Raw genomic sequence first — 14,877 nt, forward strand, 5'->3', positions numbered from 1 at the left:
CTGGGAAAGAATTGAATTACAGGTCAAATAGGTCATTAGACATACAAATTAAAAACAATAACAGCATTATTTTTGCCTAATAAATTGTCAAATGTTTATATTTAATGTTTAGAACTGTTCCTGTTACATAAGTAGCATACATTAAATATTTGCTGAATAAATAATATTAAGCTATTGTTGCTTTTTTTGCTCCTAGAGCTTGGCAAGTGGAAAGGAGTGGCACCCAGTGGCTTCTTCACTCCCATAGTTTGGCTAGAGAAAGAGAATGTTACAGCTTTTTTATTCCTGCCACCCGCAGCTTGGTGAGGAGGAGCGAGTTACAGCTCTTTCATTCTCACAGTTCACAGGTTCCTGGTTCTTGTCTCATGACCAAGAGGAATAAATTACAGGGACATAGTAGAGTGAGTAAGGCAGAGTAGAATTTTACTGTGAAACAGAAAGAAAGCTCTCTGAAACCAGGTCGCCCTCTGTGAGGCTGAATCCAGGGTTGCTATGGGGTTAGAAATAGGGAATGCATGCTGATTAGTCCATTGGTAGTCTTGGAAAAAGCACCATTAAATTGTTTAAAAGGTATCTTTCAGAAGGAACCAATTGTGAGTGAGCAGGTAAGACAGGGATAAAAGTTTTCACTTAGGTTGTGGATTCTATCCATAAAGGGTAGTCTGTTTTCAGGCTTCAGACTGTCCTTGGTGTGAAGGTCAAGTTTCACTGGGGACCCATCCCTGTCTGCCTAGAAAATTGTTTGTCTCCTGTCATTATCACTTTCAGAACTTATAGAAGTGCTCATTTTGCCAGGCAGTGTGTTAAGTATGCTACAAATATTGACTCATTTAATCTTCAGGGTAACCACATAAGTGGAAATATGGTCCCTATTTTACACATGATATAACCAAGGTAGGAGAAGGCTAGACAGGTTAAAGTCTCATGGGTCGTAACTCACAGAACTCAGTTTTGAAATAATATCTTCTGGCCCTAGAATCCGTGTGTGTAGCTGATACACAACACTACAACAATATAGAAAAACTGGTTCATTATTGGAGGAGAGAATGGAAATAGGCTCAACCAGTCTGGGGAATGGTATGGCAATATTCAGGTTAAATGTATGTATTAAGTGACATCATTTACTTAGGAGGCTAACTATGAAGGTAAGAAAAGACTATGAACAAAGATGTTCAGCATCATGTCAATTACAATGAAAAACATGAATATTAAGAAAACAGGAAGCAAAATAGGTTCATTTAAAAATCAAATAAATCACATCAGGAGTTTCTATTATAAATTCAGATAATCTAGATTTTATTCTTAGATATAGTAGATGCCAAATGGAGCCCATGTATTTATCTTTAAGCAAGTTCCCAGATTAATTTGATGTCTGCCTGAAGGTCATAGTTTAAGGAACCCGCACACAGCAGTTAAGGATGTGCCCTAGGGGTTTTGATTGCTTACCCAAATGTAACTCTGCTACTTATTATCAAGTAAAACACATGCAAGTCTCTTGACCTCTCTGTACTTCAGTTTTCTCCCATGAAAAACAGAATGAAATGTTGTGAGAACTAATTAAAATACTTCATTTTCAATGGTAAGCAAAGTGCCCAATACATAATAAGAATTTCATAAATGTAAGCTATTGTAGTATCATTAATATTTACCAATAGGGAACAAATAAATTAGCACAGATATACAATGAAATACCATTAAAACACTAGAAAAGATGAGAGGTTTATATTGACACGGAAGTATTTCCATGATATATGGTTGAATTCAAAAAGCACATTATGGACTAGTATATTTATGTAATTTATGTAAAATACATGAGCGTGTTCAGATAGTCTGTGTATATACATGAAAAATGAGTAACATATGTGCTTTGATATACACATTATATATAGAGAGATTGAGACAGAGAGAAAGATACAAAAAGAGAAGTAGAGTGTGGGAAAAAGGCAGATTTTTAAACAATCGACATGAAACCATGAAGCCATTTTCTTGTGATAGGGTGATCATGGTGAATTTATCATCTTTGTTATACTATTTCGTGTTTTTTAAATGTACTGTACATATATTTTTAAAAATGCAATGTCTTCTTCATAAGCAAAATGATTCTAACAATTTGCCCATATTAAAAAAGCAAAATTTACAATATAAAAGGTCCTGTATTAGGAATTAAAATGGCAAACTGTATTACAAAATAGACTTAAGTCTAAATAGTTGTTATATAAATAGTTCCAAAACAAAATAAATGTCATACACAATAACTGTGGAGAAAATATATAATTTAAAAAAGTGATTATGTAACAAATGTAATGAAATCAACTGCCTCAATTTATACCAGGAAAAATTAGTTACCAGGTAGAAGGCTAAATAACTGTGCTATTTTCACTATTTTACATAGGAGGACTGATATTGGCTTCTGTTTCTTCTTGACAATGATCATTTAAAACACATGATGAAGTTATCTTTTTATAAAATGTAAAACCCAGGCTGAATTAAATACAGACTTCAGTATGCAAATCATTATTGATAGCAACAGGAGATAGATAGATTCCTAGGCAGACAGGGACAGGTCCCTGGTGAAATCCGACCTTCAAGCCAAAGACATTTTTAAAGTGTGAAAATTGAGCGCTGTCTCCAGATAGAGTCCACGCCCGGAGTGATAACTTCTATCCCTGTCTTATCCTCTCTCTCATTGGTTCCTTCTGGATAATGCCTTTTAACCAATCCAATGGTGTTTTTTCCAAGACCAGCCATGGACTAATCAGCATGCATTCCCCCATTCTAACCCCATCACAACCGTGGACACAGTCTCACAGATGGCAGCCCACTTTTGGGGTCCCCTCTTGCACTTGAGAGATTTTCTTCTGTCACTCAACAAGATTCTTCTCTGCCTTACTCACTCTCTGGTGTCTGTGCACCTTCTCTCTATTGGTTGTGAGACCAGAATTCGAAACTTGCCAAGCTCTAGGCAGCGGGAATACACGCTCCCTTTCACCCGACTACAGCAGAAAGAGAGCTGCTGCTCGCTGAGCTACGGGAATGAAGAGCTGTGACTTTTCCTGGGGGCTCAGACACAGGACTTCCCTAGCAAGAGCTGTAACACCCCTTGGGGCTCCGTGATTGCTGGCATCTCCTAGTTTTTGGGTGCCACCATGTTCCCCTCAACTAGATGCTGGTGCTCAGTGTGAAAACTACTCATGGCACAGCCAGTCCAACTGTGGGCTGAGTGCAGAGCCGCAGAGGGCACAGGATCCTCTGGGGTGTGACCTGAGAGCAGCCTGCTGCGCTGAGCGGGCAAGCCAGTGGGCCAAAGTGACGCCTTGGGAAGAGCTGATGGCAGCTGCAGAGATTTCTGGCTGGTAAAGCAGCACTGAAGGAATTCGGTAACATTTTGACACCCCAAGGTTCATTTTGGATGCTTTCAGGACTAGGAGAATAACTTGTAAACATCACCTTTTAACGTGACAGTAATGTTTCAACAAATTACCCCAAGCCCTTGTTACAATAGGATTTCTTTACCCTAAAAAAGAAAAGAAAAGAAAAAAGCAGAATCATGTCCTACCAGGTACTGAATTTACTTCAGACTCCACTGAGCTACAAGTCCTCTTCAGCACAGAAAAAATTTTTGAAGAGTTTCTTGATTTTGTTGTTCAGTTTTAATCTTGGATTGATAACAAGTTAATCTTTTTACTAAGAAGTGAATTGAAAGAAAAGAGCAAATATTTGGTAATAAAAATAGCTAACGTGTACTGATCCTCACAAAGGATCAGTATGTAGCAGCTCACGTAACTCTCACCAAAACAGTGCTTTGTCCTTGCAGAGCTTTGTGCGATTCTTCTTATTCCTACTGTACCAACGAAGGAGCTGAGGCACAAATTTCTAAACAAGCTGACCAATATCAGATTGCCAGTAAGAAACAGAGTCAAGATTTGAAACAAAATACTCTGATCCTTAGAATACAGGAGCTAACCAATAGGGATACCATTTTGGGCTTTCTAAACCCTAGCCACATGGAGAAATTCATTTCTCTGTTGTCAATTCCTTCCACACTTCATAATCCAATAATATAAATCATCTACACAGTCCATGCAGACTGTCAACGTTTATATAGATCTTTGTTTTGTGCCTATCTACCATAAACACAAATTTTTGATTCAGTATAGTGGAAGAATAAATTCAATATCTTCTGTTTCTATTGAAGAAAAGTGTTTATCTAACAATTTCAACCATGGTAGGTTTGTCATAATCAATGAAAAACAATTAGAAAAGTACAATCAAAAGGCAGCCCAGCTTTCTGAATGCCAATAGATCCATATCCTACTGAGCATTTAATGTTAATATTTCAAACTACATGGAACACTTAAAAATACATTGATTATCTAGTATTTTCTTAAATGACAGAATGCATCTTTTATTTCCTAAGAAACCATGTCTAGACACTGGGCATTATTTTTGTATAGTTAAAAACACACAGTTCAATATTGACACAGAGACTTCAAAATTGAAATGGATTAAATATATGCTAAATAGACCTTTACCATATATTAATAGATTTTTAAAAAGAAAGCAACCATATTTCTATTGCTTAGCAAACCTGGTATAAGTAGGTTATTGATAAACAGGCAGGCAAATAGGTACATAAAGCTGACAGCTGTTTTTGACTTTTTCATAATCTCCTAAATATTTCTTAGAAAATAATAAAGTTGCACCAGTCAGAAAACTTTTAAATTCATGACTACTTTTTAAAAAATTTAGAATAAACTTTCCTCTTTTTTAGAACAAAAATTAGTCAGAGAAGTTATTAAAATAATAAATAAAAATATACTTAAAAATCACAAATTAACATGAAGGTTAAAATTAGGGAAAAACTACTTATTTTCTAGAATTTCTTTGTGTTCTAGATAGATATTTTATCATGTCAAAAATTGTAAATATATATATATATATATATATATATATATATATAGCATAGCAGAAACTTTATTAGGGCATGCATGGAACTCATGAGAGCAGAGATATTGAGGCAATTTAGTTAAGAGTTTAAGGAAGAAACAGACCTGATGTTTGGATCCAGAGAAAAGTGAATTACAGAGAACATGCCTTCCATTTATGCAGCCACCCCTCTCCCATGTCTGTTTCTTAATGGCTGTCTTAGGATACAGGATTAGTTAGACTTGATGAGAATAAAAAGAACATAGACACATAATGCAATTGGAAACAATGAGGTAAGACAGAAAATATTATTCTTAGCAATCGAATCATACTGATAAGGGTATAACAACATCCAGGTTTTCAGATGAAAAGCACATGTTTATTTTATTTAGCCCCTTCACTTAAAGATGAATATATTAGGCTCATGGTTTACATAAATAGTGACCATTCATGTAGTAATTTTATAGAGAAAGACAGGAAATAAAGAAATGCCGTATTAAACTACCAGTCCTATAATCTTATATTTAATATTTTTCCATAAATCAGTCTTAGATTTACCACTAAATCCCCCTTTTGGATTTTATTTATTTTTATTATTTTAAGTTCTGGGATACACGTGCAGAACGTGTAGGTTTGTTACATAGACGTACATGTGCCATGGTGTTTGCTGCCGCTATAAACCCATCATCTGGGCTTTAATCCCTGCATGCATTAGATATTTGTCCTAATGCTCTCCCTCCCTTTGCCTTGAACCACTGACAGACACTAGTGTGTAATGTTCCCCTTTCTGTGTTCATAGGTTTTCATTTTCAACTCCCACTTATCCCCTTTTCATTTATAATATGCAAATAACCTAACCATTCCATTTCATTGTTCTAGAACTTTCCCTGATAACATACTCATTTATTAAGGTGACTGAATCAGAATGTGAACTGTTTAAATATTTCAGGGAAATGCCAATAAAATGAAAACATGGGTTCTTCAAAGTGGTTTTGAACGTAGTTTCCTGCTCTCTCTCCCTCCAAAAAGAAGAGCCAGGTCTTCATTATAAAATGTTTTTGTGAGAAGAATAAAGATGATGGATGTGTAACATTCACTCATTTTATAAGAAAGCAACCATTGCATTAAATAACTTAGTCCAAACTGAGTTATAAGAATTGTGGGTAACACAGAAGAAAAGAATACAAAAAACAAAAGAGACAAAAAATTGAGGGTAGGGTTTCCGGAGAGTGTCACAAAGTATATTTTTCATTTAGTTTTACCTGAGAGAGAGCTTATTAGAATCTTCAGAGTATAGAGGAAAGAAGGGAAGATGGCTTGTTTAGTTTGAAAAAGCTTTCTAAGTGAATTTGATATGCCCAAACTGAATGGCAGCCACACTTGGGATGAAGGACTATTTCCTTCATTCTGACAAATGTCCAGATCCCTGATTGTATTAAACTACACAAAGCACTGTAAAGAAGTGATCTAATGAGTTAGACACCACACTGGACCCTTCACACCATTCACTCAGTTAACCTATCTACTTCTCACACAAAAACTCAGAAATGTCAGCAAACCCCATTTAGAGAGGCCATTCATTTGTTCTATCTTAAATTCCTGCTACAGTAGCTTAACAATATTTCCTTTTTTTCTTGTTGAATATCAGAATGCCCATCTTTCTTCAAATACATTTTTTACAGTTGCTTTGTGTACTCACATCAGTAATCGGTGAAATATGTATGTATGTTTCTGTGGCATCACATCAGAGACATAGAAACCATATATATATATAATTCTTTAAATGTGACAGCCTATCCACCACGTGTCCTGATAGTTATAATTCAAGGAAACGTCAATGACACAAACTGTATGAAGCCAATAAGTTATAGTAACAGGCTTTTGTTGTGCAGCTGACAGAGCTTTCACACAGAGGAACCCTGTCTGTGCTTTTAAAACCCTGGTTATATGCTTTTTATTAGTTACTAAAAGGAAAAAAAGAAAAGATGGAACACAACACACAACAGTTGTGTACTACTGCAGCTCACCCTGGGTTAATTAGAATGTGCTTCCTTGGTCTCTGAGGCATCAGGTTGTGACAAATGGAATGCATACCAAGCAGCAAACACCAAATATTAAATGCCCTCTCTAAAGGACTTAATTTTAAATGAAGTCAACATAATCAGGTGTTTGTTGCAAATCATGCACCTATAAATGTTGTTAACATTGCAACCTGCTTGGCATATTTAGTCATTTTGTTTACAACCCAAAAAAGGAAACATGAAACATTTTCTTGTCAGGGTCAGTCTATACTCAATTAATTTTATTCTTCACCATCCTGTTTTCTGTTTTGTTTTGTTTTGTTAGATTATTTTCCATGGGAGATTGTTGGTAGCTGACTTTCCATTTGCATTATTGATATATAGAGAACAAAAGAATTTTAAACCAAAGAGCTAGTTCATTTGTGACAAATGATTAAAAAGACACAATGAAGATGTGTTATTATGGGAATCAAATTATTCAATAGAATACATAAAAGGAAATATAATCCCTAGCTGTTTGAAGTTCCTAAAGAAAATTACCCATTCTTTTGAAAAATTCACCTAAACCAGCATTTCTGAGGCTCAGCAAATACTTTCTAAGAAATAGTTATGTGGGAGGCAGATCAAATAATTTTAAAATACAAAAAGATGACATTTAAATTCTGGGATCAAGGACAATCTTAAACATTTATAAGAACATCTTGTATCATTAATTATTTAATGTATAAATGTGTGTCAAGTCTTTAATTTCTTTTAAAATTTAAAAATAAGACTACTTTATCAAGACAAAGTCTTGCCTTGAATAATAAAATGTAGAACTATACAGCCAACTCTTCAGCATTGCCTTAAATACAGTTGCTCTGCTGGTGGTGGGAAGACAAAGAATATGGAAAGAAATCCCTGCAGTGAAGTAGAGAATTGGAGAGGAGGATTACAGACATTAGGAGGTGTCCAAGTAGCAGTATGGGACAATGGTAAGTCATTCATGAACAGGGTAGAACCCAGTCAAGGAAATTTGGGAACAAAATTTCAGCAGAGATTCAGGCAGCCAAGTGGTAAACAAGCAGGCACAGAGTGCAGGCATTCTTTCATAGTACTGTTTACTGCTCATCTGTGGCTGGGGGCCCATGTGTATATGTATACCCCACACACACATTTCACCCTTTTTTTTGTAGTAAGATGAGAGTCTGAAAATTACCTTGGAATCACTGAGAACAGCACTTCTGAAAAGACTTGTGTGGATCTCTTGAAATAACTGACACACCATTTTCTCAAAAGGATGGCATAGAATAAGATAGAGTCATTTTTTCAGAAAAAGTTGTCTAAGACCCACAGATCCTTGAAAAAGGAAGGATAGTGATTCTGTGCATGTGACATCATCCTCCCCAAAACCATTCCTTATCCATTGTTTCTGGTCCAGCTTGGTCCTTAGAAGGCCTTAAGCGGGAACTGATGTTGAAAAGTACAGTGGGGAGTTCAGGCTTGGCGAATGCTGCCTTCCCACTTTTTATGTTTGGAAATGAAGATTAGTCTTCTGAAAAGAGCAATAGGGTCTGTGCAGTTCTGAACCTGAGAGGAGGTTTTTTATTGTAGCAGTATACCAGCACTTTCTCTCAGACCTCCGTCTTCTCTTCAGATTGGTCTTCAAGAAGGTAGGGATCAAAGAACTGGACTCCAGTTATTTTATCTGTGTGTCTTGACACTCAGGAGACACAATCCTTAAGGGGGTATTCCTGTTAATAGATCAGGCAGCAACTAATTGGGAAATGATTGCGTGTGGACTTACTTGTAGCTTGAGTTTTCCAAAAGCAGTTCCTATGAGTCATACTGCCCCATCTATGACCATTTAGAGGGAGAAAGCTTTCCACATCTGGCTGCATAAACCATCCTTAACTTGAAAAAAGATGTTGAATCTTATTTGGGATGTGATAAATATTTCTATGATATGCTGGGGACCTGATTAAGGAGTATCAAGTTCCTTCTTTTGTCTTTTTTCTTTAAGAGAACCATTGAGCAATTACATCATAGCTCTGGTGTTCAGCTTGTTTTAGTAAGAATCAAAGATGCTAATAAAGTCAAGGCTTCTTTCTGCCTATATTGTGAAGAATTAAGTCCTTGCCATAATTGAGTTTATTTTTATTACAAGAAGAAGCATAAGCACTTGGTTTTCCAAAAAGAATAATCACAATTGACCCAAATAGAGAGAGTCACATTAAGGATTGTAGCATTTTTGCATCTAATCATTAATTAAATATTTCATATGCATTAAATAGTAAAATGTAACAGAATCTGTGTACATAGCACCAAGATTTTTAAAATATTGACGTTTTATCATTTTCATTTTAATAATTTATTTTCCCAGGTATAACCATTGTCACAAAATTAGTGTATGGTTTCCTCCCATATATAACTATCCTGAAGTTGTATGTTCTATTTGTACCTTAATTATGCAAATTTTATATCAAAACTCACTTTTTAATGAAAAATTATGCTTCTAGTATTAACCATACGCATGCATGTAGAATTAGTTTATACTTCTAGCTATTTAATTGACTATTGCACAATATACTACCATTTTTTCCGTTATCCTATTGATATCCTTGTTTGTCTTTGATTTTCACTATAAATAATACTATAAAGAGCATCCTTTTATATATCAGTGTGTATACATGAACAGGAGTTTCACAGTGTTCTACAGACAAAAGTTTTGATTCATTAGGACAGGCAAAATCAATTTAATGGATTGTAAACATTTGAAATGTCTATGATAAAATGACATATGATACATGACATTACATTATAACAATAGAATAAACAAGAAATACCTGTGCATTGCAAGTTAAAGAAGTATTTCTTGAAATTTTGTATCTGCTTGTACACATATGTCTATGCACATATGATCAAAATGTGAAAAATGCTAGTCTGCTGCATATATTGAGAAGTAAAGTTGCTGGGGGTATTTGTATATTCAGCTCTACTTTATAATACCAAATTGTTCTTCAAAGCTGTTCTACCAGTTATATCACTCCTGTCATCCCTTCCCCATCTGCATAGCACAGGAGACTTCCCTACTTCCACTTGGAATCAGACTTTTTTAGATTTGTCAATCCGAATGGGATTAATATTTTGTTGTTTTGTTTTTCTGTGGTTTCTGTAAAGGTTGGGCATTTTTTCTATGTAAATATTGGTAATATGTGACTTTGTTTGTGGATTGTTTGCTTACATTCTTTGCCCATTTTTATATTAAATTGGTTTTTTCTTTAATGATCTACAGAAGTCATTTTGATATGCAGTCAATGCTAATATACATTATTAGTCAATAGTAACTGGTTAACAGTTAGTTAACAACATTAGTCAATGTTAACACCCCTAGGCATTTTGCTGTTTTCACTAAAGGTATGTCTTTTATAAAGTATGGGTTGTATACAGTTTTTTCTGCATGCAAGTAGAAAACAGTGAACACAATTGTGTGAGGCAAAGGGTCCTGCAAAAATAGGAGCACCGATAATCACCAATGTTCTCTCATGACAGCTAGATAGGAAGAGGGCTCAACATTGTATTCTAAAGTTGTGAATTTGACAAATATTTGAGAGATGGGTTAACTTCTCAGAATCAATTCCTCATCTCCTAAAATATCGGTTCTGTGGATAATCATTAACTGTAACAAGACACTGAATATGCATTCTATCTAAATAATGCTATAAGTGCAGATTAATATTATACAATTACAACTCTGTAAGATTCTTAATGCTGGACAATCAAGCCCTACATATACAATATACACCTTAAAAGGGAGACATGGAATTACAAAAACGGATGTAATAATTCTCAACTAAAAATAAAGAAGTTTTACCAATATAACTATGAAAAAGAAAGCCAAATCTGAGAAGAAGTGAAAATTCGATTCACCTTTAAAGAGGCAGCCAGGTCTTGAGAGTCAACAGAGAATCTATTAATAATCTGGGTGTTGTTACTTGGCTGGGCATGAGACAGTATTCATTTTCCTTTAAAAAGATCATTGAAATACATGAAATGTATTAAAATGGTATTTCTGCCCTGAAGCCAGAAAACAATATCAAAACAAGTATGACCATCACTCTAGAACAATGTAAAGACCAAGTACAGACATAATGATGATAAATATTAAACAAATGGTGCTAGGGACTTTGAAGAGATTAATTAATTAATATTTGGTAATCACGTATTTATGTTTTGCCTGTTGCTTAAAAATGTTTTAAATATATTATGAGATTAATAACAAACAAGTAATCCTTGTAGTTTTAGTAGTTTAATAAAGTAATTACATTGTATCCACATTTAGATGCTTAAGAAAATTATTTTCAAAGTTTTATGAAATAAATATGTGTTATATCAGTTGAGTATTAAGCTAAATATGCCCAAGACACAGTGGTCAGGATTCATGAATGCATAGTCACTCACATGTTAAACAAGAAATTAACAAATACTACTTACTTGATATGGTTTGGATCTGTGTCCCCACCAAATCTCACATTGAATTGTAAATATTCAGTGCTAAAAGTGGCCTGGTGGGAGCTGATTGGATCATGGGGGCAGATTCCTCATGAGTGGTTTAGCACCATCCCCTTGGTGCTGTTCTCATGACAGTGAGTTCTCATAAAATCTGATGCTTTAAAAATATGTAGCACCTCCTCTCTCTCTTTCCTCATCCTGCTCCTGCTTTGTGAGATGCTTCACTCCCCCTTGTTCTTCTACCATGATTGGGAGCTTCCTGAGGGCTCTTTAGAAGCAGAAGCTACTATGTTTTCTGTATGGCTTACAGAACTGTGAGCCAGTTAAACATCTTTTCTTTATAAATTACCTGATCTTAGGTATTCTTTACAGCAATGTGAGAATGACCACATCACTATTTTACAATTTTACATTTTGCTTAATATTTTTCAAATTCTAAAAGGAACACATACATTAAGTTGAATTTAAAAACTTCAGAGGTGCTTCTTGATCCTGAAGTGGATTAGGTGCCGCTCTTGTTGCTCGTGTTGAATCCAGAACCGTAGCCAGACATGGGACTGGAGGACGAGCGAAAGATGCTGACCGACTCCGGAGATCCTAAGGAGGAGGAAGAGGAAGAGGAGGAATTAGTGGATCCCCTAACAACAGTGAGAGAGCAATGCGAGCAGTTGGAGAAATGTGTAAAGGCCCGGGAGCAACTAGAGCTCTGTGATGAGCGTGTATCCTCTCGATCACATACAGAAGAGGATTGCACAGAGGAGCTCTTTGACTTCTTGCATGCAAGGGACCATTGTGTGGCCCACAAACTCTTTAACAACTTGAAATAAATGTGTGGACTTATCCCAGCCTTCATCATCTGGGCATCACGATATTTCCTTATGGTTTTGGATATACCATTTGTTTCTTCTTATCTGTGTAACTATAAGTTCACATGAACCTCATGGATTTTGGCTTAGGCTGGTAGCTTCTATGTAATTCACAGTGATTCCATCTTAATAAAATTTCTGTGATCTGCAAAAAATAAATAAATAAATAAAATAAAATAAAATAAAATAAAAACTTCAGACAGAGGTAAGTAGAACAAGAGATTATTATCTCAATCTCAGCCGCCTACCAAATCCCATTCACTTTGGGTAAAGCATATTAGCAGCCTGGTATTTGCAATTTTTTCCTGCTTATTCAAACAAAAATCCAAAAATATGTATACACATGGGTCTTCGTTACCAGAATGACCTGTGTCATATACAGTCATTTGTAATTTGCCTCTTTATGTTTCATTTTTGAGAGCTATTTCCATATATCAGTAAATAGCTATCAAGCCTATCTATACATATAAATAATGGTTCATGTTTTCTAGTTATGAATATATGCATGTGTGTATAATGTTTTGTGTCAATGGAATCATGGCCTTTTTTTTAGGTTGGAGTTATTTGTTCCTTTTTTCCCCCTTCTTTCATTCCACCTTCCCCTTGAACCCAGCTACTCTCCTGCATTTTCCATCCACACTAAAAGAACACATATTAGCAGTCTGATAGATTATGAAATGACATGACGCTTTAGAAATTCTAGGGGAGAGGTGGAATTGTAATAAAGTACACATTGTAAAAATATAAACAAATTAGCTGGGCATGGTGGCACGTGCCTGTAATCCCAGCTACTCAGGAGGCTGAGGCAAGAGAATTGCCTGAATCCAGGAGGCGGAGGTTGCAGTGAGCCGAGATCGCGCCATTGCACTCCAGCCTGGGTAAACTCGCGCCTGAGTTTGAGGCGAAACTCAGCCTCAAAACAAAACAAAACAAACAAACAAACAAACAAAAAATATATACACACACACACACACACGCACACACACATTGCATTTAATAGTAGTACTTTATAAAAATTTATTAAAATATTCAATTGTAATAAACTATTGACATGAAATTTTATAAAATAATCCAAAATGTAAAATAAAAGTATGCTAATTAAAAATACCTTCCCCACAGGATAAAAGAACAGCCATGTGAAAATACATTTAAGTAGAAGTGTTTGAGATATAAAAACTTAAACTTCTTGGAGAGAGATGTCAAACTATACCTGTCTCTGAAAGGAGAAAAGCAGTTTACTTTTAATTCTTAGCTTAGCAGGTACAGAGAGAATACCAGGGTTTGTGCCTTTGGCTACTCAAGTTTGCAAATCTGAGCTGAGATTGAAAGTGAAGTTTTCAAAACTACTTGCACATCACCTCATTTAAAGCCACATGTGGCCTAAGAGAAAATCTAGTTCAATTGCCTTTTTAAAAATATGGAAATTAAGGCCAAGCAAAGTTAAAACAACTTTCCTAAGACTTCGCAGCTAATTTAAGGCAAATCTGGGACTAAAATTGAGCTTGTACTTTCAGCCCAGAGATCCTTTTTGTTTGTATTGTGTATATTGTATTTTCTTTATAATGCTTATTTAAAACCTCAGCAACAATGGAGGACATTTAAGAATCTGTATACTTAACTCCTTAGTCCCTTAGGGATGAAGGGTTTCTTTAGACCTGTAACTAATGAAATAATCTTTTGGAGATGAAATAAGTACCCACTAGCTCCACCCTTGTGAGTGTAGGTAACATCTGCTGTGTCAGCTCTTTCTTGACAATTCAGATTCTAGAATAGCAATATCCTGTAATGTATGAATCATTACAATTCCCAATTCTGCACTCTACTATTTGTGAAAGTCTGTAATGCCACTATATTAAAATATTTTTAGTCTCATCTGTAAAAGTGTCACACCCTTTGAGTTTCTGAAGTCAACATATTGTGAGCAAGCATGTAGTCAGCACACAGAAACTGACACATGCAAAACCACATAAAACACACAGAAAGGTGCCAAAATTTTATTCTCTCATTTTACTTTTTTATACTTGAATCAATTGAAGAATGGTCTGTCCCACATGCAGTAGCATAATTTTTTCCTATTTAGGAAAATAAAGGTGCAATCCTGTTAGTCAATTGTGCATTTAGTAGGAACAAGCCCTACACAAGATCACCCTAACTTCGGCACCAGTTATAAATTGTAGGGTCCCTAAGACCACCTTTAGGTTCTATAATTTGCTAAAAGGACTCATAGAAATCACCATTTATTTCCGTGAGAAGATGTAGATTAAAATTATCAAAGAGAAGTACATAGGGCAGAGTCCAGAAAAGTTTCCAAAGACAGAGATCCTATTATTCTCTATTCATGGAGTCATGGATATATTACGTTCCTGGCATGAAAATGCAAAAATACGGACATGCTATTGTCCACCAGGGAAGCTCACTCAAGTCTCAGCATTCTGAGCTTTTACCAGGGCTCTATCGTGTGTTTGGCATGACTGATTAATTACCCATATGACTGATCTCAGTCTCCCTTGTCTCTGGAGGCCTAATGATACCATGTGTCCAAAAGTTCCCACTCTAATTCACATTATTGGTCT

At 35.4% G+C, this 14,877-nt stretch overlaps 1 pseudogene; it reads left to right on the forward strand.

The window, feature by feature from the left end:
- The first annotated feature begins 11,952 nt into the window (after window positions 1-11,952).
- On the forward strand, window positions 11,953-12,497 carry LOC100415480 (ubiquinol-cytochrome c reductase hinge protein pseudogene; annotated as a pseudogene).
- Window positions 12,498-14,877: the final 2,380 nt, after the last annotated feature.

Source organism: Callithrix jacchus, chromosome 6, assembly GCF_049354715.1.
Source record: "Callithrix jacchus isolate 240 chromosome 6, calJac240_pri, whole genome shotgun sequence".
Lineage (NCBI taxonomy): Eukaryota > Metazoa > Chordata > Mammalia > Primates > Cebidae > Callithrix > Callithrix jacchus.